This window comes from Vigna unguiculata, chromosome 10, assembly GCF_004118075.2.
Source record: "Vigna unguiculata cultivar IT97K-499-35 chromosome 10, ASM411807v1, whole genome shotgun sequence".
Taxonomy (NCBI): Eukaryota; Viridiplantae; Streptophyta; class Magnoliopsida; order Fabales; family Fabaceae; genus Vigna; species Vigna unguiculata.
Genome location: NC_040288.1, coordinates 32342296 through 32355454, shown reverse-complemented (window position 1 = coordinate 32355454; position 13159 = coordinate 32342296).

The window sequence follows — 13159 nt, the reverse complement described above, 5'->3', positions numbered from 1 at the left end:
ATACTATCAAACGAACTAAGGATAACCACAAGCAAACAAAGTTAAGGGGAGTGAAGAATTGAATTATCTGGGAGTTGTTGGTACTTGACTGGCTAGTTTCAACAATACTACTGTGATTGTTACAAATGTACGAGATCAAGTGATTTCTTGGTCCTCCACAGGTACTTGTGGATTCAAGGATACACGAAGGGGAACACCTTTTGTCGCTCAAACCGCACTAGAAAATGTTATTTGAACAATATAAATCAAGACATACAACAAACAGAAATCATGATAAAAGGGCCTGACCTCGTAGGAGATACAACATTAAAAGATATTTGTACAAGTGGTATAATATTAAATAATATATGAGATATAACTGTTATGTCACATAATGGATATAGATCTCCTAAAAAAACATATATAAAACTAAAAATAAACATGAAAAATAGTTCAACAGAAAAAAATAAAATAAAACAAGTCGAGAGTTTGATCAAAATAATTAGTATGGTTCAAGAAAAATTAAGATTTTGTAGTATATATATTATTTTACTATGATGTATATTATTTTATTTTCAATGTGAAGTTACAAAATGTTGCTCTCAAACTTGATATATAGCATGATGGTGATGAAGGTAGTCTACTATGAACCATGGAAAGGAATGCATGTGACTTATATTGGATTTGTCTCCTCAAATAACAAGAATAGTGTTTTGAGTACCTTGTTAGAGTGGGATGTGACATGTATGACCATCATAAACTGAAGCAATGTCATAACATGTTTACACCAGCATAATAAATAGCTAAAGTTTGCAAAGCTGACACATTTATTTCTTTCTTGTGTCCATTTAGACAGATGAGAAAGGGTATTGGGTGGTAATTTTGGTTATAGTAAGACTTAAATCATCATTATTTTTCTTACAGATTATAAGATAAGAATGATATGCATTGGCACATGCCACCAATTTATTGAAAATCTATAAGAACACATACATAAAGTTAAAGTTGGGAAAAATACAAAGATACAACTAATTAAATCCAAAATAAGTCCACAAGATAAGGCTATGACAAACATAATAATGTGACATTGTTTCTTAAGTAAGAGGTCACCTTTACACTATTTTAGTGAATCATTTTCTTAGTTGTCAATTAGCACAACTTATGACAATCATTTACTTGTTTGGATTGAGTAGAGGTGTTATTTAATGATATTTTTTGTTTCAAGAAAAAAATATAAAATTCTTTTATTATGTACTAGTTTATGTATATACTATTCGTCAAATCCTAGAATATTAAATGAGTTTACGAAATTTATGTAGTTTACATCACCTAATTGAATTAGACTTTATTCTATAGACTAAGGAACAAATTTTGAAAAAAATAAGTTACTTACTTCAAGAATGACTTATTATTAGATTGAATAAAAATATTCTTTGGTGATCAATATTCTTTACTTCACGAGAGAAAAAAAAAATCAAATATCCTACTATTCTTTTTGTACTTTGTAATTTCTAACTAAAAAAATATTATGTATATTGTGATTCACTTGTCAAAATCCTAGATATAATTTACAATGTTGGAATTAATTAATAAAATTAATTTAATTATGGAATTGATGCAAAATATAATAATAGATTCAAATGTAATTTAATAAAATATAAAAATCTGTTGATTATTATGAAAATTTATAATAAAATAAAATAAAAATCGAAATGATGGAAGTTAGTTAATAAAAGGATTTAGGTTTCGGTTCTAATTATAAGATTTCTCACGGTTAACCATCACATAATGCGTAAAAAAAAAAGACAAAAAAGAAATGTGGTGCAAAGGAGAATAAAAAAATGATAAAATATATTATTATTGGATCATTCATTGATGAAGTTTATCGAAGATTATCAATGTTATGATTTATGTGAAATGTGAGAATTATAAATCTTAAAATCTATAAATTAGTTTTCTGAAATTGAATTGGAAATATAGAAAAACTATAATATCAGTATTAATGTCAGTAGAACATATTTTCTATCACATATCAATGTCCAATTGCATAAATTTCATCATTTTCGGTTCTTGTGTTTAGAAAATTTAACTGTTTGGTGAAGAAAACTTTATTACATATATTAGGAATACTGTTATTAGAAGAATAAATAAATAAATATATATATATATATATATATATATATATATATAAAATTAACGAAAGATACGATAAATCACATAAAAAATTGACATTATTTTCAACTTAAATTATGAATATTTATGAATTTAATTTTTTATTTTTATTTTTATGAGACGTGGGACTTTTACTCGATCTTGAATTCCTAAAGTATAACTATTTATAAATTAAATAGAATGAAAAATAATATTAAAAAATACAATAGAGGAGATAGAGGAGGGACCAGAATTGAGTGAAAATAATTGAATTGATGAAAGGAAGAAGGCCTCGCGAGCCGACAAACATTTGAACTGACAATGATATGATATCTGCAAAAACGTTATCTTGTACGCTCACACTTCCCTTTCACAAACACTATAAATCACAATTTTTCCAAACTTTCCCTTTTTCTTTTTATCAAATTTATATTCCTCATTTTCTTCTTCCGAATAAAAAATGGATAATAATTAAAATATTAAAAATATTCAACAAAATTCATTAACAAATGTAATGACCGCAAAATTGAAAAATACTATCAAATGAAAACGTTAATGGAGATACAATGATAACCTATCAATTATTCTGTAAATTGGTATCTAAAAATTTTTAATAACTAAAATTAATTATTAATGAAATTTTTTTGTATTATATTTTAAAAAACGTGAGAAACATTAGTACAATTTAAGGGGAAAAAATGTTGTAGGGTCATATCTTATGTAGGATTAATTTTATGGATAACTATTGTTTTTTATGAGTGAATATTTTTTAATGTTATTGTACTTATTTTGTATATCTGACTTTAGGCTATCAGAAAGTACTAATAATATTATTCTTGTTAAAGATAAATAGTGACAGATTCATAATGTATAAATATGAAGTTAAAAGTACGAATTTCGTTTGAAAAATTCGTGTTCATTCCATAGCATATACAATTTCCACTCCTTTGCATGCAAATAGGATGAAACAAAAATGTGTATGAAGAAAGATTAATATGTTTAGGAATTTTTTGTTGCAACTTGTACTGAAAACTAGTGTTAGATTTTCATATATACAATTGTAAGAATAATTTGGTAAGGCATGAAATAACACACTCTTTAAAGAACTTCACTGCAACCCAAAACCTATTCGACAACAATGCATCAAAAAATCTTCACAATTGATAGACTATGACAATTGTCGTTGACAAAGAGATTCAATGATAATTACCACTCATGCTCTACATTTTTATGTGAAAGCGACAGATTAGTTTTCTTCCTAAAAACAATATAGGATTAAATATGTTTAGTACTAAACTTAATTAATTTAAGGGTTAAATATGTTTTTGGTCCTTCAAGTTTCAGCGAAATTTGGAATTAGTCCCTCATCAAAACTTTTGACCAATTTAGTCCTTCATCTTTCAAAATACGTGAATTTAGTCCTTTTAACCAAATTTTGTTAAGTTTATTTGACGTTTCAATCGTATTTCATGATAGTATTTAAATTATTTACATTGTTTGACACATTTTTGCTTCAATGTTAACTTAAATACTATCATGAAATGCGCTTGAAACATCAGATAAACTTAACAAAATTTTGTTAAAAGGACTAAATTCACACATTTTGAAAGATGAAGGACTAAATTGGTATAAAGTTTTGATGAGGGACTAATTCCAAAATTCACTGAAACTTGAGGGACCAAAAACATATTTAACCCTTAATTTAAAATTCACTTTTGTCTCAAAATTTTTTGATATAATATAATCTCAAACTTGAATACAAACTTAGATGTTTTTTTCCTTTGTTTTCGCAACTCATCTTTGTCTTTAAGAAACATTATTAGGGTCCATCACTTTCTTTCTTGAAATATGCCTCAAAAAGACTAATGAATGAAGGGTATTTAAACTTTTCTTATCCTAGACTCCTAAGTCGGAGTCTAAGAGAAATAAGAGTTCATCTCTTAATAGAGGACTAAGAAAAATTGTTTTCGCTTTCATGAGACGACATTAATGTTCAGATCCCAAATCTGTCAAGTGACATTATTATGATCAATCATTACATTTGAGATATTGTTCGTTTTAAAACTTGTAATTCCGTCACAATTTTGTTCTTTAAAGATGTCTCAAAAGAAGATTAAATAAAAAAGAGGTATTTAAATTTCCCTCATAAACTATGTGAGACGGTTAGGTATACTCGAACACTATATAAGTAAATTATATATATATAAAATTGTTGTTTTGCATATACAGGTGGGGCAAACGTGCATAAGGGTGTGGTGGATATTACACAGATAAGGTCCTCTCACACTTATATTCATATATTCGTGGTTGTTTCCTTCATCTGAATCTTTATCTTATCCCCAACAAAGCGTGGACCCATATTTGCATGCAAATGCTCTTCTCTTACATCTTTCCATTTCATTTTTCTGTTACTTTTTACGCACTGTTCTCAGTTCTTCTGAATTTCCTCTCACAATCTGTTATCTATGATTATTATTAGTTAATTCCTGTTCATGTGATCTTATATGGAAAATGAAATTATCGGTAAGAATCCAAGTGTGAGTCTAAATCCCATGTTGAATAGAAATGAGAAAGTATGAGTACTATATAATAATCAAAATCCATAAACTTATTGTCTTAAGGTTTTGGATTGAGAATGATGCCGATGCCTGATGTGATTGGGCTCAGGTCTCATTGGTATTAGTTCTCTCCGGTAAAATCACTCTGTAAACCTAACCGTCATTTATAAGTTCAGAGTTTAAAGGTTAAGTTGAACAAACTGGTAAAGAGGATTGAAGAATAATTAATTAACACTTAATAGCTCTGATATCAGCATTTGTTTTATTTTTTGACAGAAGCAATGTTTGTTTATGTTTAGAGACAAAAATATAGAGAAGAAGCCTCCACTAAATCTGATCTATCATATTTTTTTATTGGAAATCAAATGTTAATATAATATTCTGTCAACAATGTAATGAATAAAAAAATGCATCTCCTCAAAGTGATAATATAAATAATATATATTATTGTTAAATTTGATGACTGTTATCAAATTTATCTCCCTCTTACAGCGGTAATATAGTAGTTAAATTATAAACTTTTATACTATTATATTTAAATTCAAAATTAGACCTATTTTATTTTAAGTTCCAAACAATCTTAGTGTATTTAAAATATCGTTGTTATGGTTATACTACCGTCTTCAAGTCTTAATTAAACTCATATTTTTGTTAATTTGACTCATCAAAAGAGTATAATACAATAATGTTAATTTATACAAATTAATCATTTTGTATTGGATGTGAATTTTGTTTTTGTTTACTATCACTCGAAACTATTTTTTACACAAATAACTTTCCTATTGCTATATATATCATATTCATGAAAGAGATAGTGTGGTAAAGAAAATTAAACCTTCTTAAGTGTTTATATTAAAAAAATAAACTAATTGTAAATATAAGTGGTTTTGAAAATATTTTTTATAATTTTCTAGATAAAAATAAAAAATAGAAAATAACTTATATGTGTAAAAAAAAATTGCACTTATTTAATCATAAATAAATTTATTGACTTTTATGAAAATGATTTGATGTAAGAGGAAAGGAAAGAGTAATTTGTTCTAAGAATATTAGTGGTTTAAATAAGATAAAGTATAAACATTTTATCAGTTAATTTAAAGAGTTATAAGTAGAAAATTTTAACTGTTCAAATAATTTCTATTATAAATAAAAAATTATATTTAGTTTGTGAATTCAAATATAAATCAGTCTTTAATATTAGTTATTAATGTTTTACTAAGGATTTTGTCCTTAAAAGTTATGTTGATGATATTGATCACTAAGTAATTCTTTACCAATTATATTGACGACTTCATGTAATATTTTATTTATTATGATTTTTTTAATTTGGTTTATTAATACATTATATATTTCGTATCCATCTCTACACTAATTTCTTTTCGATTTAGTGTATTACTATGTAAAAAGAAAGGAAAACACCCAAATTATGAGACCCTTTATTAAATCGATAGACTTCTTCTTAAAATAATTATGAATTAATCTATTAATTTATAAAATATTTTTGTTTTATTCTAAACTAGCATACACACAGACACTGTCGCGTCTGTATGTATGTATTTTTTAAATATACTTGATATTACGTTAATTGGTGATGATAATGTAATGTTATTAAGTTAATATATAAAAAAAATTATATTTATTAAAAATAAAGTGAAATATTTCAGAAAAGATGAAAAATAACTGTCGATAAATAGAGAAAAAGAGAATAACAAAAATAGATAATTTTATAAAAAAATTTGTAAAAATAACGGTCAATTTTTAAAAATTTAATAAATAATTATATTTTAAAGGATAAAATTGATATTTTAAAATATAGATAAAAAGAGACAATCACTTTTATATATTGTTATAAATAACTAGCAGACAAATTTAAATTAAAAGAAAAAAACAGTTGATAAGCTATTAACTATTGGACCAACTAGAGAACACATTAATGGACCAAGCACAGAAGATATGATAAGGAATAATGTCCGATTAAAGAAGATACCCACATTTTTGTGATTATATTTTTTGTATTGAATTGAATATGAAACTTAGTTCAGAGATTAATAAGACGATGAAATTGAAGAATTTAGAAATTCTTTTACAAAATTAAATATTTAAAGAAATTATTTTACAATGAATTAAAAAGTCGTAATATCAATAACTATTTGTTTACAAAAATACGATACAGATTAAGGAAATACAATGTGAAAATGTAAAAATAAAATCCAGTTTAAAAATCAATTTTCTTATTTACACAATTTCGAAATTTATTTTTAATCATGTACATAATTATTAGAATTATTATCATAATTATTATAGGAGATATACAAAAAATAGTATTTTCTTATACGAATTATTATAAATTAGTATCGTTTAAAATAATTCTTTACAAAAAATAATTGTTACATTTGTGAATATCTTAATTATTATATTTGTTAAATAAGTAATTTAAATTATATAAAATATTTTTTAAATAAGGTCGTATTAGACATTGGTATGAACTTTGACATTTCAATTATGTTGACACTTTAAAATTCATCAATCATATGTCATGACATGAAAATTCACTAAAAATAACAAATAAAATAATATAAAAACATGGGGGATCATACTAATTCTATGATAAAAATTACACTTTACGTACCATACACAAATTATACCTATTGTGAACAAAATCTAAATAAGTACATTGAGGTAAAACGTTAAACCACATATTATTTCTATGAATCAAAACTATTAGCAATATAATTTCGCTCACAAAAAACATGAGAAACTTTGAAATGCATGTTTAATAATTGATGTTATTTTCCTCTAAAACTCTAAAGAACCACTCATTAATATGAAAAGTCATGATAAATTAAAGAAGAATTACTATCCAACAAAGCCTCTGAAAATTTTCCCTTCACGCATGCTTCAAAGTATAAATGACCTTCATAAACTTAGTATAAATAAAAGTTTACACTTCTAAAAAAGCTGAAAACTCCTCACATATTCACCCCAATTTCCTCTAAACATATTAACATATGAAGTTTAATAGAACAATCCTTCTAGTTTTAGTGCAAAAAAATCAAAGACAATATTATTTATATATTTATTAGATTATTTACAATCACACGCATTAATTCCTTAATTTAAAAAATAGTAGAAGGAAAATAAGTAGATCCTGAAATTTAATCATCTCTAAATCATCCAGCACATAAAATAGTTTCACTATATTTTTCTATAAAATTTTCCCAATAAAAATTTCAAAAAAAGACTATTTCAAAAGTTATAAAAGATGGTTTTACTAATAAATTTTTCATATTTTTCTTTATTTTAAATAATTATTGCTTAATATATATATATATATATATATATATATATATATATTGTAAATAATTGTTTTAATATTTTTTACATAAATATTTTTCTAAAAAGGATTTTTTTTTTCAAACCAATTGCTTTTCTAAAACAATTACTTTTAAAATCCCCAAAACTATACATTCTATTTATTTTTTAAATAAAAAGAAAAAAAATTCAAAATTCTGCCATGGTATTCTGGTCAAACTTCCGTAATCTCGTATAGGATTTGAATTCTGAATCAGTACAATAAACCATTCTATTTAACTGATTTTTCAATATATTGGATTTTGGAATAAAAAAATAAAAGTATGGTGGAAAAGAATTATGAATTTAGTACTGTATTTAGAAAGAATATTCTCAAATAGAAACTCATGTAAATAAAAAGAAATGTGGCACGAAATAAAAGGAAGAGAAGTGTAGTGACATCATTAGATTAGGTTTAGGGTTGAAGAAATGAGATGATTTATAATTTTTTTTGTGGTGTTGGATGTTGGATAATAAATGCATGTCTGAGTGTGGTCCCCTTCATTGGTTTGTTCTCTCTTACATTGGCATGTGTTGTGTCAGTGTCCACACACGTTTTGGTTGCCACATAAACCTAAGTACTTTCACATAAATGGCATATCTCATCTTCACTCACCTCACAACGTCACAACGGAACCACTGCCACATAAATACTCACATGCCATCCTCTTCATCCATTTCAACAACTTTTAAATTTACTTCAAACAAGATTAACTTAGACATCACATTCTAACTATTCCTCCATCATTTATCGTCATATTAAAATTTATTAAAAAATTATATTTTATCAAATATATATATATATATATATATATATTATAAAAAATATTGAGATAAAATATTAAACTACATATATTATTTTATTACGAATAAAAATTAAATTAGTTATTTATCAACACAATAATTTTTTTAACTTTCATTTATTCATTATTTTTTTTCTCTTCTCAAACATCACTCAACAATATAGAAAAGTAGATTTTACTTGACGAGCCAGCATCTTAACTTGCTAACCCGACTACAATTAAGTAGGTTAGACTAGATTTTTGAACCTGTGAACCCGATGTAGTCTAGTCTGCCTAGTTCGTCAACCCACATATCTACGGAACGGATTGGGTTAGCCCGTCAACCTGTGAATAAATAAAAATCCTTATACTTCAACCTTTGTTTGATTGTCACACAACACTAAGAGAGTTACACGCACATGAACGAAGCAAATCACTATGAAATTCGATGGTGCCATTGTGTTCCTCTTCTCTTTTCATCTTCACTACAAACCAGTCGTTCTTATTCTTTACTGTGAAATCAATGCACTTCACTGTGTTCTTCTTCTCCTCTCGTCTTCGTTGTGAAATCTTGTCGTTCTTCTTCTTTATTGCAAAATCACATGCAAATCATGTCACTTTCATTCTTCTCCAATGACTGTGGGTGTGCCTCTCCTCCCTCATTTTATTTTGATTGTTCATCCTCTCAGTTCGTAATAGCTTGATGAATCATGATTGGTTTAATCTATTTTTATTGTTTCCGAGCCTATGTGAGGCTTTACTTGTTCTATGTTTTCAATCCTTGAATTTTTTTTTGTGTTTTGCCCTTATTTTCTCCTTCTTTGATTAGGGTTCCTTTGCATTATCTTCCTTTTTGGTTTTAGCAATTGATTTTTTTTTGCCTTGATTTTCTCATTCTCTCATTAGGGTTTCTTTGCACAAATTTTGTTGTGATTTTCTCCTTCTTTGATTAGGGTTTTTTTGTATTGTTTTGTGTAAGATTTTCTGTGTAAGAAACAAAATTTAAAATTGACGGATCAACTCGTCAACCTACTAACCTATTTTTAAGTAACAAATCAATCAAACTCGATTCACTTTTAACATGTCAACGGTTCGGGATAAAACACACCAAATTGGTCCGTTTTGCCATACTTTCTAAACAAAACCTTCATCATTTTTCTTTTCATCTCCTTCATTTTCCTTGTTACATCAAACAACCGCAACAAAATGTTTTAAACCAACCACATTTCATGGATTACTATACTATGTTAAATTAGTGATATGTGTAGGTAATGTTTGTAAGACAATAATAATTGACAGCTATAAGATTGATAAAAAAATGTAGGGACTAAAGAGGAATTTAATTTAATGAAAAGACAAGGTACTAAGACCAATAATAGAAACAATATTGAGAAATTGCAAGTTAATATCTCATGGAAACAATGATATAAAATCATATACTGAGTAACTATCATGTCAAATAATTTTTATGAATCTTCTGTCGTTCTGTTGTCCCTGACAATAATATCTAACTACGAGGACTAGAAATAAATAAATAAACATATACAGTAGTGAATTTTATGAATATTGCTAAACACAAATGCTCAATGTTCCAGATGTTATTAGTCCTTATCTTTTGCTATAAATAATTTGTAATAATATCATGATTAAAAATAGTCAAATTTTTGTTTGGAGACTAGGAATAAAATTAGAAATAAAAAAATAACTCAATTTTAAGAAAATAGTATATGGAAACAAGGTAATTAATATTGCCGTAAACAAATAAAAAGTGGTATATAATGCAAGTTTGTCTTTGATATTGGATTGTGCAGAACTATAGGGAAATACCAGTTAACGTAATTTTAAGTAACTCTTGTCATACGTTTGGTTCCATATTAAAAATTATTTCCTATCCGGTAAGAATTCCATGTTTAATTAAGGTTTTTCTTTTTTAAGAAATGTGCCAACAATAATTTTCCTTTACTTTTTCTTATATAAAATAATATAGTGTGAAGATGAATTTGTGTAGATTTGAGTAGATGGATATGTGTGTTTTTTTTAGTAAATTTAGAAAATAAAGTGAGTAGATTTGAAGATAAATTTTGTGAGAGTTAGTGAGTGATTTGAGTATGTGATAAATTAAAAAAAAAAACTTTTAATAAATAAAATTTGAAGATTACTAAAATACCCTTGATGGTAAAAATATATGAAATGATTTTTTATTAGTTAAAAATACTAAATTTTAAAAAATATTATTTAATAATTTTTAATAAAAAAATTAATAAAAACATAAATTACATTAAATTATTATTATTATTTTTACAATAATTACTATTATTTGAAATATTATTATTAATTATTATATATATTATTTTTATAATTTATTGTTATATTTAATTACTATATATATTATTTATTATGATTTAATTATATATATAATTTAATATATTAATATTATATATTTAATTATTATACATATTTATATATATATATATATTATTATTAATTATTATTATTATATATATATATATATATATATATATATATTATTACAACACATTACTCAACACACACAATACTGGTTACGTAACCGATGTCACTCTTCACACTGCACCAGCACCGGTTACGTAATCGGTGCCACAAACACATACATCATTGCACCAGTATGTAACCGGTGTGCAACCCCTCACATGCATTCACACCCCAACCCATCTCCTTCACTCACATGCCCACACCAACACCGGTTCACTTCCTTCACACCAGTGCATGCCATTACATAACACCACCACCACTGGTTCACTCCACCCACACCAGTGCATCACCACTCACCTTAGAACAATGAGAGACAAGCATGGTAATGTCCACCTCCAAACCTTCCAAGAACATTCACAATCACACACGCACACAACAACCCATTTAATGGCAAAGTTCACGTGCTTGGTGAAAATAACCGAACTGTAGGGTTAATTTGGTAAAATTAACTATAACACTCTCAAATCCTTGCATATATGTGAAGATGGAATATGGTAGGGATCCTGCAAATCGATTCACATCCGCGCAAAAGAACAACGACCAACGCATAAATCCATATGTGCAAATATACACAAACAGTGTCATCCACACAAAGGACCACTGCATAAATATAGGAAGTGTATACCTACTATAAAAAAACAATTAAGAGGAATTCTCAATGACATAATATAGTATCATTTATAACAAATTTTATTTTCTAATTTATAATAGTACCTATGATGCACTGATATTTCAATTTGGGTAACATATTCGTGTTTAACATATATATATATATATATATATATATATATATATATGTGTGTGTGTGTGTGTGTGTGTGTGTGTGTGATACTTTAGTATACTTTACCAATACTAAAGTATCTAATCTAATCTATAAAGCAATGATATTTTTATGATGATAATAATTTATGTTGATAACTTTCATACATATGATTTTAATTTGGACACAATAACAATCATATTTTTAGGAATTATTATACATTTTTAATATGTATATAACACATATCGTATCCTATCATTTTCAAAATAAATGTATCGACGTATCAGATACATATCATATCTGATACACAAATCATATTAAATATGCGTATCATATCAAATACACGTATCGTATTTATACATCATAAGTTAATACATAATCAATTTTCAATCTAACACGTAAAAAGTCATTCTCATTGTGAATGCTCAATAATAAGAATGGATCCCATAATTCAAGCATATAAAACGTTTATTTATCCATAAAAGTACATAAATATACATTTGGTCCCTATTTTTGCTGTTTTTATTCAATTTGATTCTTATTTTCGTTTTGTGTTCAATTAGGTTTTGATTTTCGTCAAATTGTGGTCAATATGGTCCTTTTCACTAACGGTGTTTAAATAGTTAACGTTTTTGAACAGTACATGTCACGTGTCAGCTCCTAATTTTTTTGATTTTTTAAAATTTTTTTATTCAAAAAAATTTGTCCACGTGTCAAGTCACAATTGTGCCACGTGTTAGTTTGTAGTATTATTATTTTTTTTGTTAAATTTAGTCCCTATATTCGTTATTTTTGTTCAATTTAGTCTCAATTTTTGTTTAAATAAATCAATTTTCTCCCTTTTAATTTGACACTAAATTTAATATCTTTTATACAAATTATATTAATATTTTTCAAATTTGACATTTGAATTTATTATTTTTTAAATTCAATTATAAATTATTAAATTTAATTATAAATGGAAGAAATTTTTTATATTTAATTATTAAATAGAATATAATTATTTAAAATATTATAAGAATATAGTTATTAAATATTTTTTTCTAATATTTATATTCTAAAATACT